Raw genomic sequence first — 16738 nt, 5'->3', positions numbered from 1 at the left:
GGCTCCCATAAGGTGAAAAGAGCAAAACAAGAGGATGTAGAATATCATTGAAAGGGATGTATTGCTATTTTCAAAGCTCCATCTCAAGAATATTTGCTTAGCTTTAGCATATTTATATGGCTAAAGATATATTATTGCCTCCAACTAAATGTATTTTTCTACAAATACATAATAAGTTTTAATCTAGTTTTGATATAAGTAATAAACATATCTATCAATGTAAGTAATAAAAATAGACTATTGTATGTAGGCATATTTCCATCAACATGTTTTGAGTGGTAGCCTATAGAGAACTTGAGTGGTGCTTTCCAAGACATTAGAAAATATTAGAGATACATTGAAGCTCTTGAGACAAAATAACACAAGTTCAAGATATAAGTTCTTGTGATAGTGCTTGCACGACTTAGTTTACGACAATACTTACAAAACTTGGTTGTACATGTCCGACTTACAAAACAAGACAAAACAAAGATATAAGTTTGATTTCAATAGTGTAGACCATTAGAAAAAGAGCTAAATGCACTTTGACTTATGAAATTTGATTACAACTCAATGCTGTAATTTTTTAACCAATAATAGAAACGACTGAAAATTTATTATTGCTCATTGATGTTGTTGTGGAAAAACATTTTGCTAGAAAATTTTACTTTTTAATAGGATTCCATAAACAATAAAGCATTCAAATAACATTTTCAATCATGAGTTACAAAAATGTGAGTATATATGTATATAAGTACCAAATGATAATTTACACTTCACGTGAATTGCTGGGATAAATATGCAACATGATACAAGAGATACACTAGTGTAAACACATTGTAAGTTCTTGATACAATAATACAACTTCTAGATACATGGTCAAGCTCAATGGTGTAGACCATTGAAATAATAGTTGAATATTATTTGCTTTGTATGTCATCTATCCATCATTATCGTATTTTTTTGAACCAAATATATAAACCATTGAGAATTTGATCTTGCTCTTTAGCACTTCTTGTAAAGAAAAATTTAGAAAAAAATTAATTAATTCAATTTGATTCTATAAGTAAAAATATATCTGATTTATACACCCGAAGTATTTTATTATATCATGAGCTACAATATACATATAAATATATGAAATAAGAGTCTATCCTTTGAGAATATTCCTTGGCTATTAGCAAATTATTAGCAAAATAGTAGCAAAAGTAGTAAATGAATATTAGTAAATAATTAGCAAAAGCAATAAAGAAATGTTTACAATATAAAAAGTGCAAGTAGAAAATGTACACAATATATTTTAGCATAGCTATGTATTTCAATTAAAGTTTTCATAAACTTAAGTGACTTATCAAGGGCAAATACCAATATAAAGTAGGCTATTGTAAAATATATGATAGCTTGTTAGGCTATCATATTGATTGAAAAACTATATAATATTTCATATTATTTCTACACACCATTCAAAAGTCATCGAAATATAAGACTTCTAGAAGGGTTGGATACATTCACAAGAAAAGAAAGTGCCTCAATTTTCATTTCTAGATATCTTTCTCTATTTCAAGTTCTTCTTTAACCTTATCATTATATCTAATACCACGTAAATAGAGGGTGTTAGCCATGATGCTTAAATCCCCCATTTGTAATCACATAGTTTTTTTTTTTCATAATTATCTCAAGTTTTATCTAATTATAATTAAAATCTTTGATTTTTATAAGATTTTTTAAATTTAGGATAATGCACATTATTCTATTAGATGATTTGATAATGATATAATATCTTATTTTGATGAGCCCTTAAACTTGTCAAAAAGATTTAAATTTTCAAAATACCCTTTGCTTTAAAAAAATTAAACTTTTATCTAAAATTTTTAACTTATTTTCTATTTTTAAAATTAAAAATAAGTATTTAAAATATCCAAAAATTCAAAAAATGGATAATTATTGATATAGCATGACTAGAGGGCTTGGAGGATATTGAAATGAAATCCCTCTATCATGAAATATCAATAATTCTTATTTTTGGGGATTTTCAAATATTTAAAAAGTTAATGTTATAACATAAAAATATTTTTAAAATAGAAAATGAGCTTGAAAATTTTAAAGAAAATGGCCAAATTTTTTAGAGCACAATATATTTATATTTTTTTGAAAATTTTCCAATAATTGTAAGTGCTCATAAATAATAAAGATTATAGCATCATCACATTATTCAATCCAATAGTGACCATTATCCTAAATCTAAAAATCCCTTTAAAAATTAGATATTTTGATTATAGTTAGAAATTTTGATCATAGTTGAAGAAAGCTTTAGAAAATCATGAAAAAGAAAATATATATGATACTATGCAAATAGGGAGTTCTCAACCATGGCTAGAACCCCCTATTTGCATCGTATTATACATTTCTTATTCTTCATGGTTTTTCTGGATTCTCTTGATTAATATGGCTTGATACAAAGATTATTACAACTAGTTTGGAGTATCACATAATGGAAAAGCGCTTTTTGAAATTACTACTAAAATTGAACCTTAAACAAATTAATAGTTCATTTTGGAATTACCTTTTAAATGCTCAAAATTGAGCATAGGATAGAGTGCAAAGATAATACTAAGTTTTATCTTGAGCTTAAGAGGAAATTAACATGTAAAAGAGTGATAAGATACATGCATATATAGCTATCATACAAACATGCATAGGAAAATCTATATGCACATAAGTAATAAGATAAACATATCCGTTAGATTTCTGCCAGCCAAGTTCAGCACCCGCTGCACCTCTCGCAACTCCATGCCTTGCCTTTGGCTCCTAGCCTGCTGATCCCTATTGTACTTAGCCATGCTTTGCAATGCTTTGCAATGCTTTGCGGGCCAGCTTTCTCTCCTCTTCTAGATCTGCGATGATAGCATCTGCTGTCCTACCATGGTGCTCATACCGAGCATGAGCGTCAGAACTGATGACCAACTGTGCTGAATAGTATCTGGAAAGGCTTCTAAGTCGAATTCCTCGTTAGATCTGCGGTCTAAACTTTCTTTTGCCATTGTCGACTTATCACGCTGCACCAAGCTATCGATTAGGTTCAGTAGACTTGTCAAATCCACTTCGTCGGCGTCCCCCGCTTGGTCCTACTTTTGCGCGTTGATGGTTTGTCTATGTTTTGGGTTCTCTCCTACTGGTGGGTTCCTTGAGTGGTTTATCTGGGTGAGTTCCTTCAGTTATTTAATACAGTCCTCAATTTATGGCCACTCAATGTGTCTTTCCTTGTGCACTTGTGCTCAATCAGGCTTTCAGTTTCCTTAAGTGTATTTCAAGTGCAGAAATTCAGGGTGAGTGCAGCTACCAATTTCTAGACGTCTTACGCACTCTCGCATTATTTTGGGCTGAATAGGCTTGTTGGTTAATTTTCTAGCCGTCTTGGCCCCTAGGGTCTAGGGTTTCTCTAATATGTTGTCTCGTTCGTTTTGGTCCAATCAGGCTTTACAACTTAGCGGTTTGCATCTAAGCCTTTGGGTCTCGCAACTGCCCACTTCTAGCTGCTAAGCGGCGGCGCCCTACGATTTTGCCTATTCAGTGTGCCAGAATCAAGTTCTGAGCATGCTAAGGGCTTTCGACAGTATGCGCTGCTGAGCTCTAGCTGGTGGGTCAGGTCAAATTTCTGAAAATTCAGTAAAAATCTACACTCGGCCCAACTAGTCTGAATTGTAGGGTTCGAGTGGGTTATTCGGACGGGCCGAGGCACATGGGCCAAGGGCCGAATTTGGGACTTGAACAAGGTGGACTCGGACGGGCCGAGGAGCGGACTCGGACGAGGTTACTCGGATGGATTGGCTCGGATTGGGCCGAGTGGTTGATTCGGACAAGGTTGCTCGAACGGGCCGAGGCAAGTGGGCCAAGGGCCGAGTGTGACACGTAACAGAGGGCCGAATTTGTCCATGGTCCGAATGGTGGACTCGGACGGGTTGAGTAGGTTTGGGCCGAGTAGGCTGATTAGGGTTTTGGCCGGGTGGGCCGAATGGCAAGGGACCGAGGGCCGATTCTGGGACTCGACCCAGAAATGACCATTCGAACGGGCCGAGCGCAGCGCACGTAAATAGCGCGAGTTCCATTTCGATCATTTCTTGTGATTCACTCAATTGTACCAAGCACAAACCTCCAGATCCTACCTAAGGGGGTAAGAGAAGGGATTCATATACCTGGATAGAGTAGTGGGCTCGTCGTTGGTGCGATCGAATCAAATCGGACGGTAGCTCTCTCTCTCTCTCTCTCTCTCTCTCTCTCTCTCTCTCTCTCTCTCTTTCACACTGAAATGTTTGCAAATGAGTCCTCCCTTGGCCTCTTAGCTCTTATACCCCTTCCCGGGTATGGTGTTGATGCCCCCAAACACTCACTTGCCAATCTTAGGCATCGCAAGCGAGCTTTTTGCCGTTTTTTCACGATTATTGCCCTGTTTTGCCCTGTTCTTGCAACAGTAAACCCTACCCTTTTCTGATGCGATTTCCTAATCCTATCCTACTCTAAATGCAACAAGAATCGAAAGCAAAATACTGAAATGATTTCTCCATGTTTCCTAATCATCAAACAAACAAAATAACCCAAAATACTTACTTGTTTTGAAGATCAAAAACACCCAAACTTCCTACCTATCTCAAGCTCCGTTTCGGGGATGAATCCCTTACTTCGATGCTGTTAGATATGATCAATGCCCCCACCCTCATTAGGTGCTACCAATGATCCATGGTGCTCAAAGTTGTAAGGCCCCCATTATGAGGAGAAGCCAAATGTGAGCCCGGACATTGGTTGAGTCCTGACTTGTATATCAGATGAGGTCTATGTGACCGGATGGCAAAAAGGTGACTGTTGTGGGTCTAATCTTTGGGTTAGACAGAGTGGTTAAGCTGGTAGCAACTCGAGGCACATTGCATTGAGTTGCGTGGTAAGGGAGTTAAAAGGGGCCCCTATTGTGGGGTCCGGGGGCAGCGCCCCCGGCCCGATGGTAAAGGGAATATTCCCTGGAATATTCCCTGGCCGACTAGTGGAGGCTCATATGGTAGGTCGGTCAGCAGGCCGACCTAACGACCTTCGCGGGCTATAAAAGCTAAACCCCTTCGCAGCCATCTCACACTAATCTTTCACCCAGTCAGAGTTGTTGTTCCAGCTAGCCTTAAACTCTTCACCTATCTTCTGTCTAGATCGCCATCTAAGCTTCACTCAGTGGAAGCGCACGGGTGGACAGAGCCATCTTTGTATCAGTTGTTTGAAGTTAAAGAATTTACTGATTCTCCTCTTATCTGTTGTGTACTCTCTATCTCTTTCTCAGATTCTGTTCGCTGCGCCGTGTAATATTTTACATGGTATCAGAGCCCAGGGGGCTCTAGAGATCGGAGAGCGTGCAAGAGGCAAAGGCTTCAACAGCAAAGAGAAACGATGTCGACTTCGGGAAGTAGTTCTGGCGCATCAGGAAGCGGTGCAGGAGGTGGTGCTGCTGTACTGGCTATTCAAACACTGAGGATTCATCCACCAACCTTCAGCGAAGGCAAGTTAGATGGTACAAACTACACCTTGTGGAAGTTCAAAATTACAACTATCCTTGATTCTTATGAGCTTCTGGAGACTATGCTGGGGACTGACGCAGAACCACAGCCTACCCCCGACCCATCAAATCCTAGTGTGATGATTCCTCCGAATGCAGATCTTCTACGAGCTTGGAAACGAAGGAATGCAGATGCATTGTGTGCCTTAGTTACAAGCTGTTCTGACAGTGTTTTGACTCTGATTCAGCATACAACCAAAGCATCAGAGGCTTGGAATGTACTAAGGAGTCAGTATGAAACACGAAACCAAACAAGGATTCAAAACTTGGAGAATCAACTAGCAACGGAGAAGTTTGCTGAAGGAGAGACGGTTGAAGCATTCATCACTCGGATTAAGAATCTCCGCGACCAGATGGCTGGCGCTGGGATACAAAAGACTAGCGAAGAGCTAGCTCAGAGGTGTCTTCGGATTTGTCCACAAAAGTTTGATGGACTAGTAACTGCCCTTAATACTCAGGTGAGACCTCAAGCTTTGACTTTTGAGGAGTTTTGTGCATTATTAATGGAGGAGGAGTTGAGGCTGAAAGCCCGAGAAGGTAGCAACAATGGAGATGCTGCATTCTCTGCCAATGCAAAAGGCAAAGGTGTTTCCTCCACCAAAAATGATGGTGACAAAAAGAAGAAGGGCGGCAAGAAGAAGTTTCAAGGAGAGTGCTTCTACTGTAAGAAGAAAGGACATGCAATTGCAGATTGTCGTGTCAAGAAGGCAGATGAAAAGAATGGTACCCTTAAAAGTAAAGGGAAAGAGACAGCCAATACGGCTGAAGCAGAGTTGGAATTATTCATGGCGACCATAGAGGAAGTGTGCTCCTCGGCGCAAGAAGAATCTACCACTGACTCTTGGGTGTTGGATAGTGGGGCCTCCCGTCACATGACCAACAAGAAAGGTCTATACAGTTCTATGCAGCCTCTACAAGAATCCATCACTGTGACGGTTGGAAATGATGCTAAATGCCCTGTTGCGGGCACAGGTACTATTTCTTTTGTTGCTGCAAATGGTGAAGTCAAAAAGCTTTCAAATGTGTTGTATGTTCCCGAAATCAGGAGAAATCTCTTATCAGTTGCTGCCATAACTGATCTTGGTCATGAAGTGAGGTTCAAGAAGACAGGTGCAGAAATTATTGATAGTGCTGGCACAATTGTTGGCAAAGGAGAAAGAAGGAACAACCTGTATGAGCTAAGTGCTCTTACAGCCACTGCTGGAGTGGGCACAAGTAAGCTTTGGCATGAAAGGTTTGGACACACCGGATTTGCAGTATTGAAGGAGATGCAAAAGCAAGGTATGGTTGCTCACCTACCTACAATAACTGAATTGAAGGAACCATGTGAAGCTTGTATGATGGGCAAGCAACAAAGAAAGGCATTTCCACAAGAAAGCAAGAATAGAGCACAGGCTTCTCTAGAGTTGGTGCATGCTGACTTGTGTGGTAAGATGCCTACACAGGCCTTGGGGGGATCTTCTTATTTTATGTTGATTGTCGACGACTACAGTAGGAAGATGTGGGTGTACTTCCTTCGTGATAAGGCTCAAGCTTTTGGTAAGTTTAAAGAATGGCTAATACTTGCTGAGAATGAAACAGGGAAAAGTGTGAAGAAATTTAGAATAGATGGTGGTGGTGAGTTCAACTCAAAGGAGTTTGAAGGCTTTTGCAAGAGCAAAGGGATCAAGCGTCAATTGACGACGCCTCACACACCTCAGCAGAACGGTGTTGTGGAACGCAGGAATCGCACCATTGTGGAGATGGCAAGATGCATGCTAAAGGGCAAGCGATTGCCTAACCATTTTTGGGCTGAAGCTGTTAATACTGCTGTCTACATTCTAAATCGGAGCTATACAAAGGCTCTCAAGGGAAAAACACCTCATGAGGCTTACACTGGTAAGAAACCATCTGTTTCACATTTCAGAATTTTTGGATGTGAATGTTATGCACATGTTCCAGATGAGAAGAGAAACAAGTTACAACCAAAAAGCAGAAAATGTATCTTCTTGGGTTATAGTGATGAGCAGAAGGCTTACAAGTTATATGACCAAGAGGCAAAGAAGATCATCGCGAGTCGTGATGTGGTGTTCAAGGAGGAGCCGCATACAGTGGAGGAGGAGAAGGCAAGTTCTTCCACTTTATCATCAAGCGAAGAAGTAGTCCATTATGAACCTGTCTCGAGAGCTATCCCTATCCTTAAGGAGGAGGAAGCATCATCTTCAGATGATGAGGAAAAAGTTCACCAACCTGACATCACCCCACCGGAAAAGCCATTGCCGCGCTGGGTGAAGCAGCTCTATGACCACAATAATCCTATGCCTGCATCTGTTGAGGAGAAGGCAGACGGACCAAGGAGGTCTCAGAGAATAGAGGAGCAAAGGAGGGCTTCTGTTCACATAGTCAATATGGCCTTGATGGTTGAGATTATGAGAGAAGTAAAGGAGCCAACTGACTTAGAAGAAGCACTTGCAGATCCATCATGGAAGGATGCTATGCAGGCGGAGTATGACAGCATAATGAAGAATGACACTTGGGTGCTAGTGGATCGACCAGCAAAGCGGAAGGTTATTGGCACCAAGTGGATCTGGAAGGTAAAGTACAAGGCTGATGGTACCTTAGAAAAGTACAAAGCTAGACTGGTTGCCCAAGGATTTTCACAAGTTGAAGGGTTTGATTTTCAAGAGTCATTTGCCCCAACTGCCAGAATGACCACTATTTGCATAGTACTTGCAGTGGCTGCCCATAAGAAGTGGCCAGTGTACCAAATGGATGTTAAGTCAGCGTTCTTAAATGGTGACCTCAAGGAGGAGGTGTACGTGGCTCAGCCACCAGGGTTTGAGGCCCCCCATTCTGAGAACAAAGTGTGTAAACTGAAGAAGGCATTGTATGGGCTGAAACAAGCCCCTAGAGCATGGTACCAGCGGATAGATAGGTTCTTTTTAAACCTAAACTTCAAAAGATGTGCCTCAGATGCTAACTTGTATGTTTACAGGGATGGTAAAAAGTCTGTAGTGATTGTCCTATATGTGGACGACCTTCTTATTACAGGTGACTATGAAGATATGATCAACCAAACTCGAAAGGCTTTGAGTTCTGAGTTTGAAATGACAGACTTGGGCTTGCTGCACTATTGTTTGGGGATTGAAGTCTGGCAAGAGCCAGGAAAGATCTTCATCTCTCAGAAGAAGTATGCATGGGAGATCTTGAAGGCATTTGGCATGACCGAGTGCAAGGAGATAGCTACACCTATGGAGGTGAATGCAAAGTTATCCGTCGAGGATACATCAGCATTAGCAGACATTGGGAGGTATAGGAGGTTAGTCGGCAGTCTGATCTACTTGTGTAACACCAGACCAGATATCAGTTTTGCTGTTGGTGTTTTGAGCAGGTTCTCAAACAAACCTCATGAGAGTCATTGGAAGGCTGGGATGCGGGTGCTCAGATACTTGAAGAGAACTCTTGACTATGGTATCACATACAGTTTCGGAACTTCTCTTGTGGGGAACTGTGACTCAGATTGGGCAGGAGACATTGATTCCAGGAAGTCAGTTTTTGGTTATTGTTTCTCTTTGGGTTCAGGAGTTTTTTCTTGGATTAGTAAGAAGCAACCAACAGTGGCATTGTCTTCTACCGAAGCAGAGTACAAGGCAGCTTGTTTTGCTGCATGTGAGGCCGTATGGTTGAGAAGGATTCTATGGCATATGGGAGTGCAGGATGAAGAACCAACTGTGCTGAGATGTGACAATCAGAGTTGCATCGCCATCGCCAAAAATCCAGTGTTTCATGCACGCACCAAACATATAGAGATCCAGTATCACTATGTGCGTGATTTGATGGAGGATGGGATAGTGGAACTGGTCTACTGTCCAACAGAGGAGAATGGAGCAGATATCTTCACCAAAGCACTTACGAAGGATCTGCTTCAAGTTCATCTTCAGAGACTCGGCATTGGGCCGAGGAGATAGTTCACCTATGGGTGGACATTGAGGGGGGGTGTTAGATATGATCAATGCCCCCACCCTCATTAGGAGCTACCAATGATCCATGGTGCTCAAAGTTGTAAGGCCCCCATTATGAGGAGAAGCCAAATGTGAGCCCGGACATTGGTTGAGTCCTGACTTGTATATCAGATGAGGTCTATGTGACCGGATGGCAAAAAGGTGACTGTTGTGGGTCTAATCTTTGGGTTAGACAGAGTGGTTAAGCTGGTAGCAACTCGAGGCACATTGCATTGAGTTGCGTGGTAAGGGAGTTAAAAGGGGCCCCTATTGTGGGGTTCGGGGGCCGCGGAAGCGGCCCCTGGCTGGGGGGTCGCAGGGGGGCCAGCGGCCCCCCTGGCGGGGGTCCGGGGGCAGCGCCCCCGGCCCGATGGTAAAGGGAATATTCCCTGGAATATTCCTTGGCCGACTAGTGGAGGCTCATATGGTAGGTCGGTCAGCAGGCCGACCTAACGACCTTCGCGGGCTATAAAAGCTAAACCCCTTCGCAGCCATCTCACACTAATCTTTCACCCAGTCAGAGTTGTTGTTCCAGCTAGCCTTAAACTCTTCACCTATCTTCTGTCTAGATCGCCATCTAAGCTTCACTCAGTGGAAGCGCACGGGTGGACAGAGCCATCTTTGTATCAGTTGTTTGAAGTTAAAGAATTTACTGATTCTCCTCTTATCTGTTGTGTACTCTCTATCTCTTTCTCAGATTCTGTTCGCTGCGCCGTGTAATATTTTACAGATGCTCGATATGAGGCACGCAAGTGCTCAAGCTTGAATCCATTGGTCCCGGCAACGGAACCAAAACGTGGGAGCTTTCGCTCAACTACCAAGACCCACGGACCGCTTATTGTTTCAAGCATTCCAAGCGAGCTCTAATGGCTATCTCTCACCTAGCCGACGTGCCGTCGATCCTACGAGTGTAGTGAGCTTACCTTAGTGCCGATATGAGTTGCCTCCTCTCTCACACTCACCAGTAGCTCCACGATCCTAGATGCTAGCTCAAGCATCCTCAAGCCTCCTCCACCTCCAAGCTCCATCCTCCATAGCCGTGCACGCAAGAAGAGGGAAGGGAAGGGAAGAAGAGAAGAGGAGAAGATGGAGAGCTTCACGCTCTTGATCCCTCACTCTCACACACTCACTCCCTCACATTCTCACACTCCTCTCTCAAGAGCACACACAAGCAAGAAGGTGAGAAGGAGAGAAGAAGAAGAAAACTCCTTTTTCCACACACCAAAGAATGATAAACATATTGTGGTGGTGGAAGTTTGGTTCCTCCTTCAACTTATGCATGACACCAGAAAATTGAGGAGAGATTCGAGAGTCTTACAACCCATCTAGGTCTACATGACCCTCATGATTTATTATTGGAGGATGTTCCAGAGGGATGTGATGTTGAGTTGGATAATGAAGTCAATAATGAGTCCTCAAATGAGATTGAGAGCTTGGATGAAGGTGAAGAAGATGAGGTTGAGATGCATGATGTTGAGCCATCTTTGTTTGATAGAATTATCCACAAACTAATTCAAATGCAAGCACTTTGGGATGAACATCAAGCCTCGATTGAGTTTCAGGACAAGATGCTTCAAATTTTGTTTGGTGATATTGTTGGGAGAAAGCCTTCTCAAACTTGTACAGACAATATGTTTGCACCAAGCTTAGGCAAACTATTAGTGCAACTACCCAACACATGGGATGGAGACTTAGGTGGTATAAATATTCCTACTTGTTGGGAGCAACTCAATGTCATGTTAACGCGACTTGGTATGGTTGGCTCTCAATGATATAGAATATGCCAAGGACGTGAGAGTTCTTCTCATGTACCATTGCTATACCAACCAAGCAAGGAAGATAACTACACCCGGGACACTCTAGAATGCCAATGTAGCTTCAATGCCATGGGAAGGAAGAAGTTAAAGTGTGATTGCCCACAATGTTGTGAAAAGTGTTCAAATTGTTCACTACCTAGGAAAGATATGCTTTCTTTTGATTATATCTCCATTACCAAACAATTGCAACTACTAACCAAAAGTAGAACCCTATGTCATGAATTATTGGAAATGTGGAGAAATAAAAGAAAGTGGTTAACATAGAATAATGAAATTGGTACTTCATAGATAAATGCGTTCTGGGATAGCACAAAGTGCAAGAGTGTAAAAGATTTTTGGGATCGAGAATCATACATAGAGCTTCCAGTGATATGTAATAATATGCATTGCAAGCAAGCATATAAAGCATGGCCTCCTTTTCAATGGTCACTAGCGCTTGTAGATGGTTGGAATGAGACAGATAAAACCTACAAGTTTATTTGCAAATCATGTCGAACTCATATACACAAGGACAAAAGGATCTACACGGTACACTTTATTGCAACGTAGATTTTTAAAAAGCCCATGAATAATCTTTGATATATATATATATATATATATATATATATATATATTGGTTTTGATGAGCAGGTTGATCCACAAAATTTTGCTTTATTATTACATTGGTACGGGTTTCAATCCTCAAAGACAACCTAGAAGAATTGTGGAGTTGTTGAGGTGAAGGTCCTCAATGCTAGAAATAACTCTTTTATTGGTGTTATACCAGTTTTATTTATTCCATTCAGCTGTAAAAAGGTGTTTGGGAGCTCTAGCAAGCTTTTTCATGTCTTCATGCAACCATTGATTGATGAGTTGGAAAGTATGTTTGTTAATGGATTTAAAGTAGATTTCAATTATCCAATCACACACATAACTGAATATAGAAATTCTCTCAATAGAAGATTCATTGCACGTGCCATGTTAATGATGGTAACTGGTGACCATCTAGCTCAGTGCAAGATTCGATCTTTTAAAGAGGGTGGTGAATCTTTTTGTCATAGACACAAAGCGATAGCTACCTTGGAAAGTGAGGGATCATGACGTTACTTCTATGATCAAAACAGGTTTCAATTGAAACATAGACCAATCAAAAAATCAAGTGATGAAATGCTTACTTCTTTGATTATGGTAGAAAGAGTTCTCACTCAAGTAGATAGGGATGAACTTTTAAAATCTCTATAAAATAGCATTTGGGCTAAAATTTGCCCCAAATTTTTACCTTCATGATCGATCACGATTACCATTGACATGAGTCCTATAAGGATTGGCTGGATCATTAGACAGGATGAAGAAGAAGAAAACATGTATGTTGTAAGGTTTGGATTTAAAGTGTTGAATGAATGGCAAAGAAGGTATCCAAAGATCAAAAGAGAGTTGCGGAGATTATATCCTTGAAATGTAATAAATAGTGTTTTATTGGAATGCTAGTTATTTTGTGAAGAGATTGCTTACCACTTCTTGGTATGATCACTACATAGAATCTTAGTTTGAGAGTTATAATGATAAAACTCAAATCTATATTTTTATTGTGACTCAATTTCATAATGGAATGAGAAGAGATATGAGCCAATTGCATAATGGAACGAGAAGAGATATGAGCCAATGTCTCATTATCAAAACGATATTTCAAACTTAGGCATGAAGACACATATATCACTATAGAAAACTTCCTTAAATTTCTTTTTAGGGTCAATCTCAAAGTGGAGAACAAAAGAACACAAGGATATAACATCATGAAAACAAGAGTTGAATCTGTTATGAAGACTTAAATTAAAAGTTAAGGCTTGATGTGTTGTTCTTATGAAGTCTCAATCTCAAAATTGAGTGTGACAACAAGAGAGGAGATACAAATTGAGCATGAAGTCTTGTGGCAAGCCTAGCATTATAGGGGACTTCCTTTGAGTACTATTACAATAAAACTTTAAGCTATTTGCTTATTGTAACTCAAATGCATATTAATGTAATGAGAAAGATATGATATAATATCTCATTATCGATACACCATTTAAAAATTGACCATAAAGCCATGTGTGTTACTTAAATCTCATTTCTAAGGTTCAATCTCAAGATGAAACATGAATGAATAAAGGGATATATCATCATAAAAAGAAAAGTTAGATCCATTATGAATCAAAAAAAAATTTGAAGCCCAATGGGTGAGAGATTATTATGATAAAGGCTCAATTTTAAATTTAAATATAACTAAGAGAGAGAAAGCGGCACAACTTAACTATAAAGACTTGTGGCAATCCTAGCATTATATGGGACTTGGTTTGACAATTATAGGAATGACACTCAAACATATTTTCTTATTATGATTCAATTATATGACATAATGAGAAGAGATATGAGATTCAATCATAACTCAATTGTATAATGTATTGAGAAGCAATATTTCAAAATCAAGCATGAAGCTAGGTATGAGGCATATCATTGTAAAAAACTTAAAGTTCTTTTTTAGGCTCAATCTCAAAGTGGAGCATAAAAGAATAAAGGGATGTATAATCATAAAAAGGAGATTTGGATCTACTATGTGATGACTCAAATTCAAAATTGAGGCCTAATGGGTAAGAGGCTCTTATCATAGAAGCTCAACCTCAAAATTGAGCATGATGACAAGAGAGGAAGAACACAACTTGAGTATGAAGTCTTGCAAGAAGCCTAGCATCATAGTGAACTTTGTTTGACTATTATAGGAATGAAATTCAAACATACTTCCTTATATGTGACTCACTCATATGACATAATGAGAAGAGATATGAGACAATATCTTGTTATCAAGTCATATTTCAAAATCAAGTATGAAGCTATGTTTGAGGTCTATTATTGTAGAGGAATTACTTAAATCTCATTTTAAGGCTCAATCTCATAGTGAATCATAAAAGAGCAAAGGGACATAGCATCATAACAAGGAGAAATAGATCTATTATTATGACTCAAATTTAAAATTGAGGCCTAACGGGTGAGAGGATTTTATCATGAAGGCTCGATCTCAAAATTGATTGTGATAAAGAGAAAGAGACACAACTTGAGTATGAAGGCTTGATACTCTAGCAACATCGCTGCTCGCAGAATTAGGAGAAAACCAGGGCTCAAAGAGCCAGTCTAAAATCCCTATTGTTGCCAAGCAACTTGATAAGTACCACCATACAGCTTTGTTGAGTAGTTCGAGCAAGTCTACGAAGCCAATGGCCTCAACGACCTGACTCAACGCTCCCAAGCGTTTGAGCTTTGCTTGGGCGACAAGGGTAGGACGTGGTATACGAGCTTAGATAACGCAGAGTGAGCCAACTTTGATGGCCTCAAGGATCTCTTCAATTAGAGATTTGCCGAGCCCGGATACTCCGATAATCTACTAGTATGCTTTATGAACGTCAAGCAAAAAGAGAAGGAGGAAATTTGTGATTACATGACCAATGTACGGAGTCTCTTCAAGAGAATCCCTACTGGAGAGCGACTGACTGAAAGAGTAGTATCAACTGTATTCATCAGCGAGATTCAAAACGAGGAACTATACAAGGCTTTGGTAGGCAACTTGAGCTTGCAGCGAGACGTGCTAGCCAGGGTCTTTGAGGAAGCCATCTGAGTTGACGATCAGCTGAAGGAGCGGAGCTCCAGAAGCACGAACCTAGAAGAGACCAACTCGCGAAGCTCAGAGAGAGCATCAGTTTCGAGTGAGTGATCAGCCCCACCATCCCAGGATAAGGGGAAAACCAGCAAAATGATGGCTAACGTTAGGATGGAACTAGCCAAGTTGCAAGATATGTTGAGATGACCAATGCACCCACACATCCAATGCGTGTACTGTGGCGGAAACCACTTGCCAACCGAGTGTCAAGACCCTAGGTTAAGACCTTGCGCTAACTGCGGTAGGTTCGGTTATGACGTCGCGAATTGTAGATTGCCAAGGAGACTTTCATACTCACAACCATATGGCCAGCCTTACTTGGCGAACAGGCCGCAGCCATTTTTCGAAAGGGGAGCCCCATTGGCCCTCCCTGTGCCTAATGACATTAAGACGGTTGTTCCTAGGATGGAAATAAATCCTACGGGCATTCCTAGACCACATAGTCCTTACATAACCCATCCACCGAGTGACACTCCTGTCCACTATGTGGAAGAACCAAACGAGGAAGAAGCTTACATATGCCCTTACGTCTCGCATGACGATGAGGGCAGCGTTGTCCTCATGGATTATCACCCTGTATCGGTGATGGTGTTAGGAAGAGGACGAGGTAAAGGCCTAGGAGGGCAAACGCAGGATCCAATCGCCTGTTGGACTTGTGGCCACCCAGGTCATGTCTCATCACGGTGCCCTGAAAGGGAGCAGCAAAACAGAGACAAGGCGGACCAAAGGTGTGCTGAGTGTGGAATCACCCATCTCTTTGTCGATTGCCCAAGGCGAAAGCCGTTGTCTAGCTCAGCCAATGAGCCATCTGTCCCATTGGGGTTGTTTGGTGTCGAGAACCACGATGGGGAGGCCACGCCTATTCCATTGCGGGTCATGACCTGTGCCCAAACGAAGCAGGCCGGCATCTCTCTGCCAGGACCTAGCAATCTCGATGCAACCTCAATAGGGAAGAAGAGCCATAGACGGCGAAGGAAGAAGTCAGAAGCTAAAATCGCACTAAAAACAGAGAGTGCTACAACTCTGTGTTGGAAAGCTTCTCTGACGCAGAGGCAAAGACGTCAGCCCCTAAGATGGCCGAAAAAGGAAGCGCTAAGGTAGGGGAATACCCGCATCCGAAGCGACAATTAGAGGCCATAGAAAAGGTGAAGGAATGGGTGAAGGAAGCCCAAGAGCATCTAAAAGATGCTGAGCCCATCATAGAGGACGGGATCGATGATCTCTCCAGCATAAGTACGCCAATCTCGCCTCCACAACCAAAGTCAAGAGAAGCAACTGCACCACAAGCGGTGCCGTTAAGGCCAAGCCTCGGCGCTGCTGCAGGGCCGTGGTTCAGTCACGGCCACTGGCCATGACGATCTAGGGTAGGAGAGAGACAAACACCCAACGGTCTCCTAACCACATTGGTGACTACCCCTGTAACACTTAGCCTGGGAGATCTGCTTTAGGCAGCATCCCACCCTATGGCAAGATCTTAAGCAGTGGGTTGAAGGGTCACAAGGGCAGGTTATGGCAAACCCTCATGACCATGATGCAGAGATGCAAATACCGAGTTTGACGCTGCACTCTATGCCTAAGTCCTTGCACGTTAATGCCTTTTGGGAAGGTTCCGAGATGCATGCGGTCTTACCGGTTTTAGCCCTAGGCAATACAACGAGGAAGGGAATTGTGGACACAGGGGCTGGGGTTAGTGTGCTTAGCCACG

This window comes from Lygodium microphyllum, chromosome 20, assembly GCF_053477565.2.
Source record: "Lygodium microphyllum isolate KBCC chromosome 20, Lygodium_microphyllum_v1.1.10, whole genome shotgun sequence".
Lineage (NCBI taxonomy): Eukaryota > Viridiplantae > Streptophyta > Polypodiopsida > Schizaeales > Lygodiaceae > Lygodium > Lygodium microphyllum.
The sequence above is the reverse complement of the archived record's forward strand: the minus strand, read 5'-3'. Positions refer to the sequence as shown.